A 15,251-nucleotide genomic window follows, 5' to 3' on the forward strand; every position below is an offset into this window, starting at 1 on the left:
TGCAAAGAAACAAAATCTTTAACAATGAGATGTACATATACAAAAAAATTATTTGCATTATGATGCAATTTTATTAAAAAATATATTAATTCCATAAATATTTATTTACCACTTAGGTAATCAGCAAACTGTGTTGGGAAGTCTAGATTATATACCAAAATATTAAAATAGGGTTTTTTTCTGGCAGATAGATATGGAAGTGATTCTTTTTGTGTGTGTGTGATACTATAAAATTTATTTATTCACTATACACAGAACATGGCCCCTATAAAATGTACATAAAAAACACTAAAAAGTATAATTCGGTGAACATTTTCTTGATTACAGAACATACTAAATCAGTTGGGATAACAGCTCTCTGTCTGCCTCAAAATAATCTAATTATAGTACCCAGAGTATCTTTTATATCTGATGCAAAATTAAATACTTTATTTATTTTTGGCTGCGTTGGGTCTTCATTGCTGTGCACGGGCTTTCTCTAGTTGTGGCAAGCAGGGGCTACTCTTCGTTGCGGTGCACGGGCTTCTCACTGCGGTGGCTTCTCTTGTTGCGGAGCACAGGCTCTAGGCATGCGGGCTTCAGTAGTGGCACGTGGGCTCAGTAGTTGTGGCTTGCGGGCTCTAGAGCACAGGCTCAGTAGTTGTGGCCCGTGGGCTTAGTTGCTCCGCGTCATGTGGGATCCTCCCGGACCAGGGCTCGAACCCATGTCCCCTGCACTGACAGGCGGATTCTTAACCACGGCGCGACCAAGGAAGTCCCGAAATACTTTTTTTTAAAAAAAATGAATACTGAATTAATGGGAGTATTGCTGAGTGAATCAATAAATGAGAGTGATGACTCAGGGACTTTTTTTTTTCCTTTGGCTGTGCTACGCAGCACACAGGATCTTAGTTCCCCGACATGGGATTCAACCCGTGCCCCTTGCATTGGGAACACGAAGTCTTAACCACTAGACCACCAGGGAAGTCCCAGACGTCCTAGTTTCCAATAATTTAACATGGACCTGCTACCCATGAATCAATATAAACCGAATCAGATTTAGAATTAGTTTCCACAAGTACAAAGTTGAATTACCTTTTTATAAAATTTGAATTTTATTTATTTTTTTATACAGTAGGTTCTTATTTGTTATCTATTTTATACATATTAGTGTATATATGTCAATCCCAATCTCCCAATTCATCCCACCACCACCACCCCAAATTTACCTTTTATTTGTCCTAAAATGCTTACTTTCAATGATTCCATGTAGTTTCGATAACATTCTTTTATCTTTCCAGACCGGAGTCCAAATATTCGCATAGTATTCATACTGAACACTTTCCACCCACCCTTTGGTCGCCTGAACTGCTCTTTTTTGGTTCTGTCTCTGCCTTCTCAGATCTTTCTTGAAGCATAGTAAGCAGAACTGTACTGGATACTCCTGCTGCAGTTTGGCCTATCATTGTTGGAGTGGATTCTGCTACACCGTGGTCTTCCAGTCGGTCCATTTCTAGGACTATAAATGGACTTCTGTGGTTGTAATCAAAGGACTGACTTCTTGACCACCTTCTTTTCTAACTTTGGCTTCTAGAACGTCTATATCTGTCATAATTATCATAGAGCGATGAACTATACACATTTCCTCCCTTCCCGGGCTTTCATCCGATTTGGAGTCTTCCCATCCCCCTGTGCAAACTGTATTTCGGTTTGGTGTCCACAAATCCATTTTCTGTCCCAATTATGTAAAGCATCTTCGGCATCACGAACATCCTCAAATTGAACACATGCAAATCCTCTTGGGGGTGAGTGTAGAAATCAAGTGGAACGTACACAGCAACTACAGGACCATAATGACCGAATTCATGTTGTAAATCTTCAGACCTGGTATCATCGGCCATGTTCCGTACAAAGAGACTTGTTGCGGGGGAGAGGGAGAGGGGCCCAGGTACCGGGACACGACTGCAGCATGAGTCTCAGCAGGGACACTCTCCCCCGGGCAAACTGGCTGCAGCTCCGGGCGGCAGCAGATCCTCAGACACACACAGCCAGAAGTCTCTGCTGGAAGTGATTTTTTTTTTTTTTTTTTGCGGTACGCGGGCCCCTCACTGTTGTGGCCTCTCCCGTTGCGGAGCACAGGCTCCGGACGCGCAGGCTCAGCGGCCATGGCTCACGGGCCCAGCCACTCCACGGCATGTGGGATCCTCCCGGACTGGGGCACGAACCCGTGTACTCTGCATCGGCAGGCAGACTGTCAACCACTGCGCCACCAGGGAAGCCCTGGAAGTGATTCTTTTAATTTTTATTGTTTTGCTTATAATGTGCAGGACCACTGGTGTAATACAAATAAATAGGAAAAAATAGGCTATGCATATAGTGCATCTAGCATACCCAGTTACCCAATTCTGGGAGAATTTTAAAGGAAGAAATGAGGGTAATATTAAGGGTTAGATTTTTCCTCAGCTAAGTAGAAAATTTCCCAGCAAACAAAGGATATAAATCGATTTTGTAATGTGGTATGAAAATACTCTTTATGATTTGATCTCTGTCTCAGATGATTATGAGAGTGTATTGATTGGACATGCAGCTACTGTACAGATTATCTAGTGATTGGACATGCAGCTACTGTAAGATTATCTAGTGTGCATTGTGCAGAGGATCTAATGACTCCCTAGGTAACGTGAGCAGCAGACACTCCCTCATATCCTCCCCACCCCCAGACACCCACATCTACAGCAGCAGAGCATCCTTACACCAGTGGTTCTCAACCATTGATGCACATTAGAATCGCCTGTGGGCACCTGGGCTACATCTTAGAGCAATTTAATCAGAGGCTGGGGTGGCGGGGAGGGTTAGAATGTTTGTTTCAGGTGAACAGTAAAGTGATTCACAATATATATACTCATTCTTTTCCATTATGCATTATTACAAGATATTGAATATAGTTCCCTGTGCTATACAGTAGGACCTTGTTGTAGTGTTCATCTGTTAATCTCATACTCCCAATTTATCCCTCCCTTCCGTTTCCCTTTGGTAACCATATGTTTGTTTTCTATGTCTGACTCTATTTGTTTTATAAATAATTTCATTTGTATCATTTTTTTTAGATTTCAAATATAAGTAATATCATATGATATTTCTCTTTCTCTGTTTGGCTTACTTCACTCAGTATGATAATCTCTAGGTACATCCATGTTGCTGCAAATGGCATTTTTCATTCTTTATTATGGCTGAGTAATATTCCATTGTGTGTGTGTATTTGTGTGTGTGTGTGTGTGTGTATACATCACATCTTCTTTATCCATTCCTCTGTCAATGGACATATGGACACTTAGGTTGCTGCCATGTCTTAGCTATTGTAAATGCTGCTGCAATGAACATTGGGGTGCATGTCTCTTTTCGAATTATGGTTTTCTTTGGATATATGCCCAGGAGTGGATTGTAGGATCATATGGTAGCCCTATTTTTAGTTTTCTGAGGAACCTCCATACTGTTTTCCATAGTGGCTGTACCAATTTACATTTCCACCAACAGTGTAGGAGGGTTCCTTTTTCGCCATGCCCTCTCCAGCATTTATTGTTTGTAGACTTTTTTAAAAAATTAATTTATTTATTTGGTTGCACAGGGTCTTAGTTGCAGCAGGCGGGCTCCTTAGTTGTGGCATGTGAACTCTTAGTTGTGACATGCATGTGGGATCTAGTTCCCAGGCCAGAGATCGAACCTGGGTCCCTTCAGTGGGAGTGCAGTCTTAACCACTGTGCCACCAGGGAAGTCCCTGTAGACTTTTTGATGATGGCCATTCTGATTGGTGTGAGGTGATACTGCATTGTAGTTTTGATTTGCGTTTCTCTAATAATTAGCCACGTTGATCATCTTTTCATGTGCATTTTGGCCATCTGTATGTCTTCTTTGGAGAAATGTCTATTTAAATCTTCTGACCATTTTTTGATTAGGTTTTTTGTTCACTTGTTCTTCAGAGGAAGAATCTTACTTAATTTTTATTAGTCCTTTCAAACAACCCTCTAACCATTTAAAACTCTACCATTTATATAATGGCCCGGAACCCAGTCAAGAGGTAAGGCCATGGATTCAAATATTATTGACTTGCTTTTGTGAACTTGGATAAGTTTATGCCATCTGTTTGTCTTCTTATGTATAAATTGTATAGTAATACCTGAACTGTGTGTATCGGGGGGTTAGACCTATCAAACCCCCCTTTATTTTTTTAAAAAATTAAAAACATTTACACAGTTTTGAAAGGTTACTTTCCATTTATAGTTATGACAAAGTATCTGCTATATTCCCCGTGTTGTACAATACATCCTTGAGCCTATCTGACACCCAATATTTGTACCTCTCATTCCCCCAACCCTATCTTGCCCCTCCCCCATCCCCCCACTGGTGACCACTAGTTTGTCCTCTATATCTGTAAGTCTGTTTCTTTTTTGTTGTATTCACTAGTTTGTTGTATTTTTTAGATTCCACATATAAGTGACATCATACAGTGTTTGTCTTTCTCTGTCTGACTTTTAGTTCACTTAGCATAATGCCCTCATGAATCATCTCAAGAACTTTTCACACATCTTCAAAACTTGTTCTTCTCTTTCTTTCTTTATGTCACTTCCTAGGAGTTACAAGGACAGGCTAAAGGGTGAGGGGCATCAGTTGTGCCACCATGGACAGCCCCACTGCTAACTGACCATGGAAGTTACCAAATTACCATGGAAGTCCTTCATCTCTGCCAGTGATTAGTGGCTTGAGGAATTCCTAAAATTGGATCTACAGTGGGGTGTTCAAAGGTGACGAGGCATTTCACACGTCCAGTGAATTACAAACTTCACTGGCTTTAGTTAGATTAGAAGAGGTAACTGTCTAGCAATCCTAGATGAAGAGCCAAAAGAGGTGAAGTCACCAGCCAAAAAGTGTAGATTTCAAGGAATCTCGGTCCCCCAAGCTAGATATTATGCAGGCTGCCAAGCTGAGCTAACTTAAGAAGATGGATATAGTTTATTCACTGTGAACCCCCTGGACCTAGCCTGACCCTAACACATAGTAGGAGTATCACAGTGGCAAGTGGTAGAAAGTCTGCCTCATTTAATCCAAATCACTAAAAGTATATTGGTGCCCTAGTAACAATCAATGGGCTTTGTTATTAGTATTATCATTATGAACTCAAGAATTTTATGTATTTGAAACAAATCTATACCAGGTCCTTTGTAAGATAATTAGAGATGGCCTTACACTCAACAAATGCCTTATTTTAAAAACTTTTTAAAAAATTTGTGGTAAAATATACAGTAAACTTACCATTTCAACCAAAAAGAAAAAAAGAATTTTATATATTTGATATTTTTCAATCCATTGCAGTCATTAATGCTTTTTCAATTTAAAATACTATCGTATATTTTGTAATTATGTCTGTTCTACGTTGTTCTAGTAAGCATTTTTATTGAAATTAAAAAAAAAATCGGGCTTCCCTGGTGGCGCAGTGGTTGAGAGTCCGCCTGCCGATGCAGGGGACACGGGTTCGTGCCCCGGTCCGGGAGGATCCCACATGCCGCGGAGCGGCTAGGCCCGTGAGCCATGGCCGCTGAGCCTGCGCGTCCGGAGCCTGTGCTCTGCAACGGGAGAGGCCACAGCAGTGAGAGGCCCGCTTACCACAAAAAAAAAAAAAAAACTTCTTAGTCTAACTCAGTTCTTTGGCTTCAACTCGGAGACATTTCCTTCAGCTGCGAATTTACTGGACAGATTCCAACAATTCAAGGTACCTTTCTGATAGTTTGGGGGAAGATTTTCTGCTCAGAGTACCTTTGGGAACAGGTTGGGGATGTCTCTCTGACAGGTAGGGGTCACTCTCCTAAGAAACCGCAGGATAGTGGGGAGGGATAAATTGGGAGATTGGGATTGACATATACACACTACTATATATAAAATAGATAACTAATAAGGACCTACTGTACAGCACAGGGAACTCTACTCAATACTCTGTAATGACCTGTATGGAAAAAGAATCTAAAAAAGAGTGGAAAATTAAATTAAATTATAAATTTAATTTAATTTAATTTTAAAAAAGAAAAAGAAATGACAGGATAGGAGACGGACACAGGAAACAGGCAGGGAAATGAACACGTGTGTGGAAGGACCATCGGGCCTGTGAGCAACACACGTGCAGGACTTTGCTTGGAAGCAAAGCTTGGAAGCTTTGCGTTTTTCGATGCAGTATAATTGCTCATAAGAGAGAGGGGAGTAGTCCAAGCTCATTTCAGCCTTGGGGAGCCAGGGATCAAAAAGAGAAGTAAAAGGAAAAAGAGAGCTTTTATGTACATGATATTGACACTAAAAAATGAAGGAAACTTCCAGGGAAAACCTATTGGTCGATACTGTCACTATTGCAAATTCCTAAATCTGGCAAGAGGACAGGACTGCATTAGAAGTCATTATTGATTAATTCATTCATCAAGTCCTTGCTAAAGGCCCATTATGTGCTTGGCAATCTTCTAGGTCTTTGGGATACATTAGTGAACAAGGAAGACAGGGACCAGAACTGGTAGAGCTTACACTGTAGTGAGAAAAGAGAGATACTTGCAAGACTGGTGAACTTTCTCCAGAAAACAAGAAGCATAGGAATCACAGTTAACCTTTAGAATGGGTGAGAATTTTCTAAATACTTTTAAAATTCATAGGCAGGATTTTTTTTCTGGAAACTGGTACCATTTTTTTTTTTTTTTTTTTTTTGCGGTACGTGGGCCTCTCACTGTTGTGGCCTCTCCCATTGCGGAGCACAGGCTCCGGATGCGCAGGCTCAGCAGCCATGGCTCACGGGCCCAGCCGCTCCGCAGCACGTGGGATCTTCCCGGACCGGGGCACGAACCCGTGTCCCCTGCATCAGCAGGCGGACTCTCAACCACTGTGCCACCAGGGAAGCCCAAGGTCCTGTTTTTATTAACTGACATGAATTAAATTTAAGATACAAAGCTTTGGAGCTATCTTCCCAGAAATACCATTAACAGAAATAATGAGTGTATCTGAGAAGCAAACTGTAAGCAAATAGATCTGTGGCTATTGATCAGTTCTAAGCAGCCCCCTGCCTGGGTTCTTATTGTAGCAGAGAGGCACCAACGGCGTCAAGGAGAGTTCTGTACACAGAGGTGCAGGATCATCTTTTTTCTCAAGCAATTATCTATGAATCTCAGCATTCAGTACAAAATGCAGAACCACCATTTGCTCATTTCTCAGTTGGAGAATCAAAAATTTTCTTTCTCCAGTCCAACTGTTAAAAAAACTCTCTGATATACCTATTTATCCGACCAATTGATAGATTGATCTATTGATAAAACATTTTTAAAAAGCTGGTACAGTTCTGCATCATAAAACGGTCCTTGCATGACATGTCCACACTCCTTTGGAAGGCCAGAACCTCCTGTTTTGCACTTAATCTCATCTTCCCTAACTGCTCAAGGTCATAACTCTGGGAATTCTCATTGCCCTGGGTTGCATCATCACTATTTCCCTCAGAACTTGATCTTTCCCGTCAGCATACAAACAAACTATTAACACAGAATTCTTGAGCCCTCTGGGGATATCTGATAGTAGGCATTAAAATTCCTTACGCTGTTAATTTTTTCCCCAGTTGCTCTAGAAAATGAGAGAATTGAAATTCTTGATGTAATTGTGTTCATATGAGACAATCTCAAAATTGGGTCCCACCCCATGCCTAGTGAATCAGCGTCTGCATTTTAACAAGATCCCTGGGTGATTCATAAAAGTTTGAAAAGCACTAGACTAGATCAGTGGTTCTCAACACCAGAATCACTTGAGTAACTTTAAGGAATCCTGATGTCCAGAGACCAATTAAATCAGAATTTGGGGGGGTGTGTAGATCCCAGGGGTCTGTGTTTTTTAAAGCTCCTTCTGATGACACCAATGTGTAGCCAAATTTAAGAACCACTGGACTAGACAGACCTTCTTTTCCTGTGTCACTGACTGACTATTGGTGCAATCTCTCTAGAGAAAGAAGATTGAAGTCATGTTGACCCCAGGAAAAGATAGAGACACTTGCTGGTATCTTACATGGTATCAGCATTGGCTAGACAAGGTCTGTCCTGACTTCCGGGACTTCCCTGGTGGTCCAGTGGTTGACTTCATGCTCCCAATGCAGGGGGCCTGCGTTCGATTCCTGGTCAGGGAACTAGATCCTGCGTGCCGCAACTAAAGATCCTGCACGTGGCAATGAAGATCCCGCGTGCCACAACTAAGAACCAGTGCAGCAAAATTAATAAATAATATTAAAAAAACAAAAAAGATCTGTCCTGACTTTCAAGACATATTTCTTAAGATTGGCCCAGAGGAGGGCCAATGAGACTTCATTTCAAGAATGAGAAGCTGAAAAACCAAACCACACTAACTGCTATATGCAGTCATAACACCTAAGTATACAACAACAATAAGGAAGAAATATTCAGGGATACAAATGACCAGATGAGGAAGAAAAAAAAAAAGACCTTGGGGTAGATGGTGGCTAGGGGGTTGGCAGAGGGAAATGAGTACCTACCTATCTCCTAGGGTTGTTTTTAATGGTTAGTAGTTGACAATTCTGCCCGTGTCTGTTTCAGTTGACCAAGAAATGAAGTGCTTCATGGGAGCTGCAGGAGTCCAGTGGTTTTTCAACAATCATTCTAGTTACTGCTTCTATCTCATCTGAAATATTTGGTTTCAGTGAGTCAGGAAACAATGGAAATCAGACCACTTCTCCTCAATCTTGACGAAGGTTGTTATCTCCATCCATTTCTTGGAGCTTGATCATGTTCAGAATCCCTGGTCCAGCAGCTCCACCATCCAATCCAGTATCCCATCTAAAACCAGGCATTACATTTGTCTGTAACATCCTTCAAGTCTCTTGTCATCTAGGACAGTGTGTTTGCATGCTGAAGAGACTGGATACTCTTTAATGTCTCATAGTTTGGATTTTTTCTGGTCATTTCCTCCTGATATCATATAGCTTATTCTTATATTCCCTATGTTTTCTATAAACTGGAAGTTAAATAAGCTTGGTAATAATATAACCTTATTGACAACAGTATAAAATCATGAATGCCTGTGTTATATAGCTTCATATCAGGACAAGTGGAATTTCTAGTCATCCCGCAATAAATATGGTTAAGGTTGACCCCTGGGTTGGTGGGATTACAGACTGATCTGGAGGGATGGATTTTTTAAAATATTTATTTATTTATTTATTTGGCTGTGCCAGGTCCTAGTTGTGGCAGGATCTTTGTGGCCACATGTGGGATCTAGTTCCCTGACCAGGGATCAAACCCAGGCCCCCTGCATTGGGAACATGGAGTCTTAACCAGTCTTAACCAGAGAAGTCCCAGGGATGGATTTTTATGTAGTAGAAATGACTGAAAGAGGAAGGCCAGGATGCTAAACTATCTGCAAGAGTGGTTGTAATTATAGGCCATGGTTAAGGAGGGGAATGCAGCAAGATGGCCCTAAAGGAGAGAGAGAATGTTGAGGGATTAGAGGATTAGAGGTTGTGGAAAGGTATGGAAAATTGTTGCTAACACAAGGGTCTTGCCCTTTTTAAAGCAGCCTGGATAATGGGGATAAGACACCTGTTGCTAATTTCACCAATATCTGTGTTTTCTTCTTTGGGGGTACATCGCTGCAGTACATTTCCTAGCCTTCCCTGAAGTTAAAGATGATCATGTGATTGATTCTGGCCAATGAAATGTGAACGGAAGTGATGGACACCACTTCCATTTTGGGCTCTAAAAACCTTCCCATGCATGATCCTTTCTCTCTTTCTGCATCAATCCATTGAATGGAGAAGACTCTTACAACCTAGAAAATAGCAGCACACATGCTAGAAGAAGCCTAGGTCTTGGTCATGTGGAAAGCCACCTCTCCAAGGGTGCTCATGTTGGACTGTGATAGCGGCAAGGACTACTGAAGTCTTTGAGGAATTTACTGTGAAGAGGAGCAAGGACACAGGGCAGTAGCTGATGGTGAAAGAGTTTTAAGAGGAGGCCTATTTAGAATGGAAGAAATGAGAACAAAATTGATGTTCATAGATTATAATCCACAGAGAGGAAAAAACTGATAAAGAAGAAGATAGGGGAGGATTGTTAGAGCAACGTACTTGACTACGCAGGAGGCGATGGGATCCAATGCACAAATGCTGAATTTAGCATTAGGAGTACAGAGAGGTTGTCTGTTGTAACAGGAGAAAAGTCAGAGTACAAGTACAGTACAAGTGCTGATAAGTTAGGTTGTAAGAGTCTTCTCCATTCAATAGATAGATGTGAGGGACTGCCCTGGAAGTCCAGTGGTTAAGACTTTGTGCTCCCAATGCAGGGGAATCAAGATCTCACATGCCACATGGCACAGCCAAAAATAAATAAATAAATAAATAAAAAAGAGAGAAGTAAATCAGCTTGATTTACTTCTTAAAAGCATTTTTATATATAACTTTTAAAAAATAGAAATACAAATGTTACGGGTACGCTGCCCAATTCGTTCTGGAAAGTCTAACTCATTTCTACAAGTTCAGAAGGTAACTCCACAATATAAAAATACTTTACCTTGTTAAAACATTCACTTTATAATACTCCTATTACAAAGTACGCTGAAACGAAAATACTTGAAATGAGTCCTTTTTGCACATGTTTAAGATAGTTTTATGGAAGGAGCATAATTTCCTCAAATGACAGGCATGTTTTACATTTTGATAGGTATAGCTGTCCTCCAAAATAGTTTTGTTTGAAGAGTAACTAACACTCGCTGTGTGAACCACAGTTGCCCAGGTATTTGGCTTTGATGGGATTGGGTTGGGGTTATGTTAGGTGTCAAGGTTAGGTGTCTGAAAGGGTTTATTCCTCTGTAACTAGTCAATCCTAAATACCACCAGCAAAGCTTTCAGCTCAGGCCTAGTAGTTATTTACTTCATCAAATTCATCATCAAGGAAGATCAATAGGGGTATTTCCAACATATCCAAAAATTCTCATACTTTTCCTGAGTAAAATAGTATTGCCTCTCAGTTAATGATCTTCAAGGCTCAACCATACACACTTTTCCCCTTTTCCACTTCTGGGAAATATTCATAATCTATCAAGACAGAGCTAGTCTCAACATAATGCTAAAAGCTTTTGCATGATAATGAAAGATTGTTGAGGACAAATATCTCAGAATACTTATTATCCCACATAGAAACAGTGGTTCTGGGTAATAAACACATACTTAATAATTTGAGTATAACACTCCTGGACCATGTTTCAAGCCTCTCCCATGTTGTTGTCTATTTCCCCGCGCATCAATAGCTTTCCCCGAGGGGTTCAAATCATAATCCTGTTCAACTACTTCCATTCTTGACATGTCTCTTTAAGGATGGGAATCAAAATTCGAAATGCCCTATACAAGGGAAAAAACTGTGTATTCTCCGAGTAAATGCAGTCTAGTCAGTACACTGGCAGAAGTAATAACTGTTTTGTTCATGGAATGATCCATTGATATTACCTGTATGTGTCATTTTCTCTTTATTCATATGCAGGTTTTTATAGTCTCTGCCCAGGAGCAACAGGTGGTGGTTGGGGAGGGGTGGGAGGGCCACAGAAATCTGTCAAAGGAACATCAAGAGCTCCAAATCCGGGCCTTCCCTGGCGCTCCAGTGGTTAGGACTCCGCATTTCCACTGCAGGGGGCATGGGTTCGATCCCTGGTCGGGGAACTAAGATCCCACATGCCGTGCGTGGCACAGCCAAAAAAAAGAAAAAAATTTGTTTATCTTTTATTCTGTTTTTAAATTTTATTTATTTTTGGCTGTGTTGGGTCTTCGTTTCTGTGCAAGGTCTTTCTCTAGTTGCGGCGAGCGGGGGCCACTCTTCATCGCGGTGCGCGGGCCTCTCACTATCGCGGCCTCTCTTGTTGTGGAGCACAGGCTCCAGACGTGCAGGCTCAGTAGTTGTGGCTCACGGGCCCAGTTGCTCCATGGCATGTGGGATCCTCCCAGACCAGGGCTCGAACCCGTGTCCCCTGCATTGGCAGGCAGATTCTCAACCACTGCGCCACCAGGGAAGCCCCCCCAAAATTGTATATCTTAAAAAAAATAATGTGGGTTGTGCATAGGGACTTACTTCCAAGGGTGCAGTAAAAATGAGGAAAAGAGTAACTTTATGGTGGAGAAACTTGACCATCACTTCCTCAGCCAGGTGATCAAGGTCACCATTAACAGCAATGAGCAAGTGGATAATATGTACCCTTCATGTGTTGCGATGAAAATGTCATGTTACCTCTGGTTTCCCTTTCCAAAATCTACAGCCCAATTTATCATGAGAAAAACATCAAACAAATTCCAACAGAGGGACATTCTATGGAATACATGCCCAATGTTTCTCCGTCAAGGTCATCAGAAACAAGGAAAGTCTGATCAACTGTCATCATCTGGAGAAGTCTAAGGGGACTAGACGTAACCTGCTTAAATCCTGGAACAGAAAAAGAACGTTAGGCAAAACTGAAGAAATTTGAATACAATTTGGCCTTAGTTGATAAAAATGTATCCCTATTGGTTCATTCATTGTGGCAAATGTACCACACTAATATATGATCTTAATAACAAGGGAAACTGCATGTATAATATATACAGGGGATCCTCTGTGCTACCTTCTCAATTTTTCTGTAAATCTAAAACCATTCTAAAAAATTAAGTTTCTTTTTAAAAATTGCAGAAATGAGGTGCTAGATGGTCTTACCTTTTTCCAGAGAGACTTACTTTTGCTTCTGTCAGTCCTTAGGAAGTAAGAGTCTATTTTCAGTTCTCTTTTATTCCTAGGGTGCTGTTTGTTGGGTCCTAAACTCCAGTTTTTCCCTCTTGCCCTGTGAGACTTCTGAAGACTCTGTTCAGTTTATCAGTCACCTGGTTGCCACTCTCTTTGCAGATATCCAGACTCTCAGGCATTGTTTAAGAATCAGCAAATGCCATGTTCAGACTTCCCTTGTCTCTGAGGTCTCGGTCCCTTACATTCCTTGCTCCAATGAAAGCTCTCTGATGCTTTCAAATAGTTGTTTTTATGTTTTATCCAGCTTTCCTAGTTGTTCTCAGCAGATGATTGGCCTGACACAGCGACTCATCTTCATCTTAGCCTGAAGCTTCTGCTTCTCATTTTTGAATTTGCCTTCCATTCCTCATTGATTTCAAAATTCTGAAATACTCATGCTTTCCACGAGTCCCAGGGCTTCTCCTTAGGGCCAGATGCTAAAAATGATAAAGATAGATGCTAAAAATGATAAAGAACTAGTTAGGGAGCAGTTAGAGAGCCAAATGGGAAAAAGACAAATGACATGACCAAAATTACGACATGACCAAAATTACGACCAAAAAGACAAATGACATGACCAAAATTTTTCACATTACGGGAAAGGAAAAAGCACTGGTATCTAGTCTACTTATTCTGATAGAGTAAATTCCTTTCGGCATATCCCATAATGATCCTAACTGTATGAGCAGGAAAACAAAGTACTAAAATGAGAACTGACACAGATGTGTTTACTTTCTCTAATTCCATCAGTCATAGTTTTTAGTGTTTCCCTCTTCATTGCTTTCAGGATTACTCATCTTATATTGGCAACATACGTTTTCACATTTTACTCCTTTATTTATTGATCCATTCTGGAAAAGAGACATGTGGATTAATTTGTTTATTACATTTCAATTTGGTTATGACAATTTTGGAACCAACTGCCATTGGGTGGGTTTCCTTTAGACAGGAAATATATGGCAAGGGAAAAAAAGGAGGAAAATAAGACCACTTTTTTTTTTTTTGGCCGCACTGCGCGGCAAATGGGATCTTCGTTCCCTGACCAGGGATCGAACCTGTGACCCCTGCAGTGGCAGCGTGGAGTCTTAACCACTTGACCGCCAGGGAAGTCCAATATAAGACAACTTTAAAGCAATATTTTAAACAAAGTAACTTAGTTTGTGAGTAATAATATTAAAAATAGTTCTGTATTTCACGTTTTAGTAACTCAGAAATTGGATGGATATGTCTTACAGTCTAAGCATCATAGTTTATTTTCATCTTTATTTTTAGTGGTCCATTAAATGATAATTAATAACATATAAGATATGATTAAATTATATAGTATTAGCTAACATTTATTGTTTATTACGGGTCTGGCACTATTCTCAGAACTTTTTTGTGTAATCTTCTCTCATTTTTTTTTTTTTTTTTTTTTGCGGTACGCGGGCCTCTCACTGTTGTGGCCTCTCCCGTTGCGGAGCACAGGCTCCGGACGCGCAGGCTCAGCGGCCATGGCTCACGGGCCCAGCCGCTCCGCGGCATGTGGGATCTTCCCGGACCGGGGCACGAACCTGTGTCCCCTGCATCGGCAGGCGGACTCTCAACCACTGCGCCACCAGGGAAGCCCTTCTCTCATTTTTATACTAAATTAAGAAGGGACAGATTGGTGTTTTATAATCAAAATAGCGGTAAAATAGATATCAGAGAAAAGGTTCTCTGAACATATTGTCTATCCCTTTCACTTAGTCAAACTGGTCCAAAAGAAGTCAATTACTTTTTCTTTGTTAACCCCATGTGTTCAAACAAGATTAGTAGTATCTGCTCCCTCTAACATGCGGAGCAATTAGGAAGATATTGGGTTCAAATACTTGGAAAAGTGTAAAGAAAAACATTATTTCTGCAGAGTTCTTCTCTGGGGTCAACTAGTTATAAAAATCCTGGAAATATGTTCCTTCTTTCTTCTTTTCCCATTTTAGAGACATACAAAGAAATGTAAAACAAAAACATCAAAATAGGCTTCCCTGGTGGCTCAGTGGTTAAGAATCCGCCTGCCATTTCAGGGGACAATGGGTTTGAGCCCTGGTCCAGGAAGATCCCACATGCCATGGAGCAACTAAGCCCGTGCACCACAACTACTGAGCCTGTGCTCCACAACAAGAGAAGCCAGCACAATGAGAAGCCCACTCGCCACAACTAGAGAAAGCCCACTTGCAGCAACAAAGACCCCACACAGTCAAAAATAAAATAAATAAATTTATTAGAAAAAAAACATCGAAATATATTTCTTCCATATTATATGAATTGTATTACTTCTTTCCTATGGAAACCATATTCCTTGTGCTTGCTCATCACTTAAAAGGAGGAAAATATTTACTAAAAATTCTCCTATAATAATAGCCTGTGTTTATGATATGGGCTGTGTGTGTGTGTTATGATTTACACACACACACACACACACACACACACACAGAACATGCA

The 15,251-nt window shown here is 40.8% G+C and overlaps 1 pseudogene; it reads right to left on the reverse strand.

Moving 5' to 3' along the window:
* Positions 1-1,377: 1,377 nt before the first annotated feature.
* LOC132433481 (serine/arginine-rich splicing factor 10-like) lies at positions 1,378-2,191 on the reverse strand (annotated as a pseudogene).
* Positions 2,192-15,251: the final 13,060 nt, after the last annotated feature.

This window comes from Delphinus delphis, chromosome 11 (assembly GCF_949987515.2).
Source record: "Delphinus delphis chromosome 11, mDelDel1.2, whole genome shotgun sequence".
Lineage (NCBI taxonomy): Eukaryota > Metazoa > Chordata > Mammalia > Artiodactyla > Delphinidae > Delphinus > Delphinus delphis.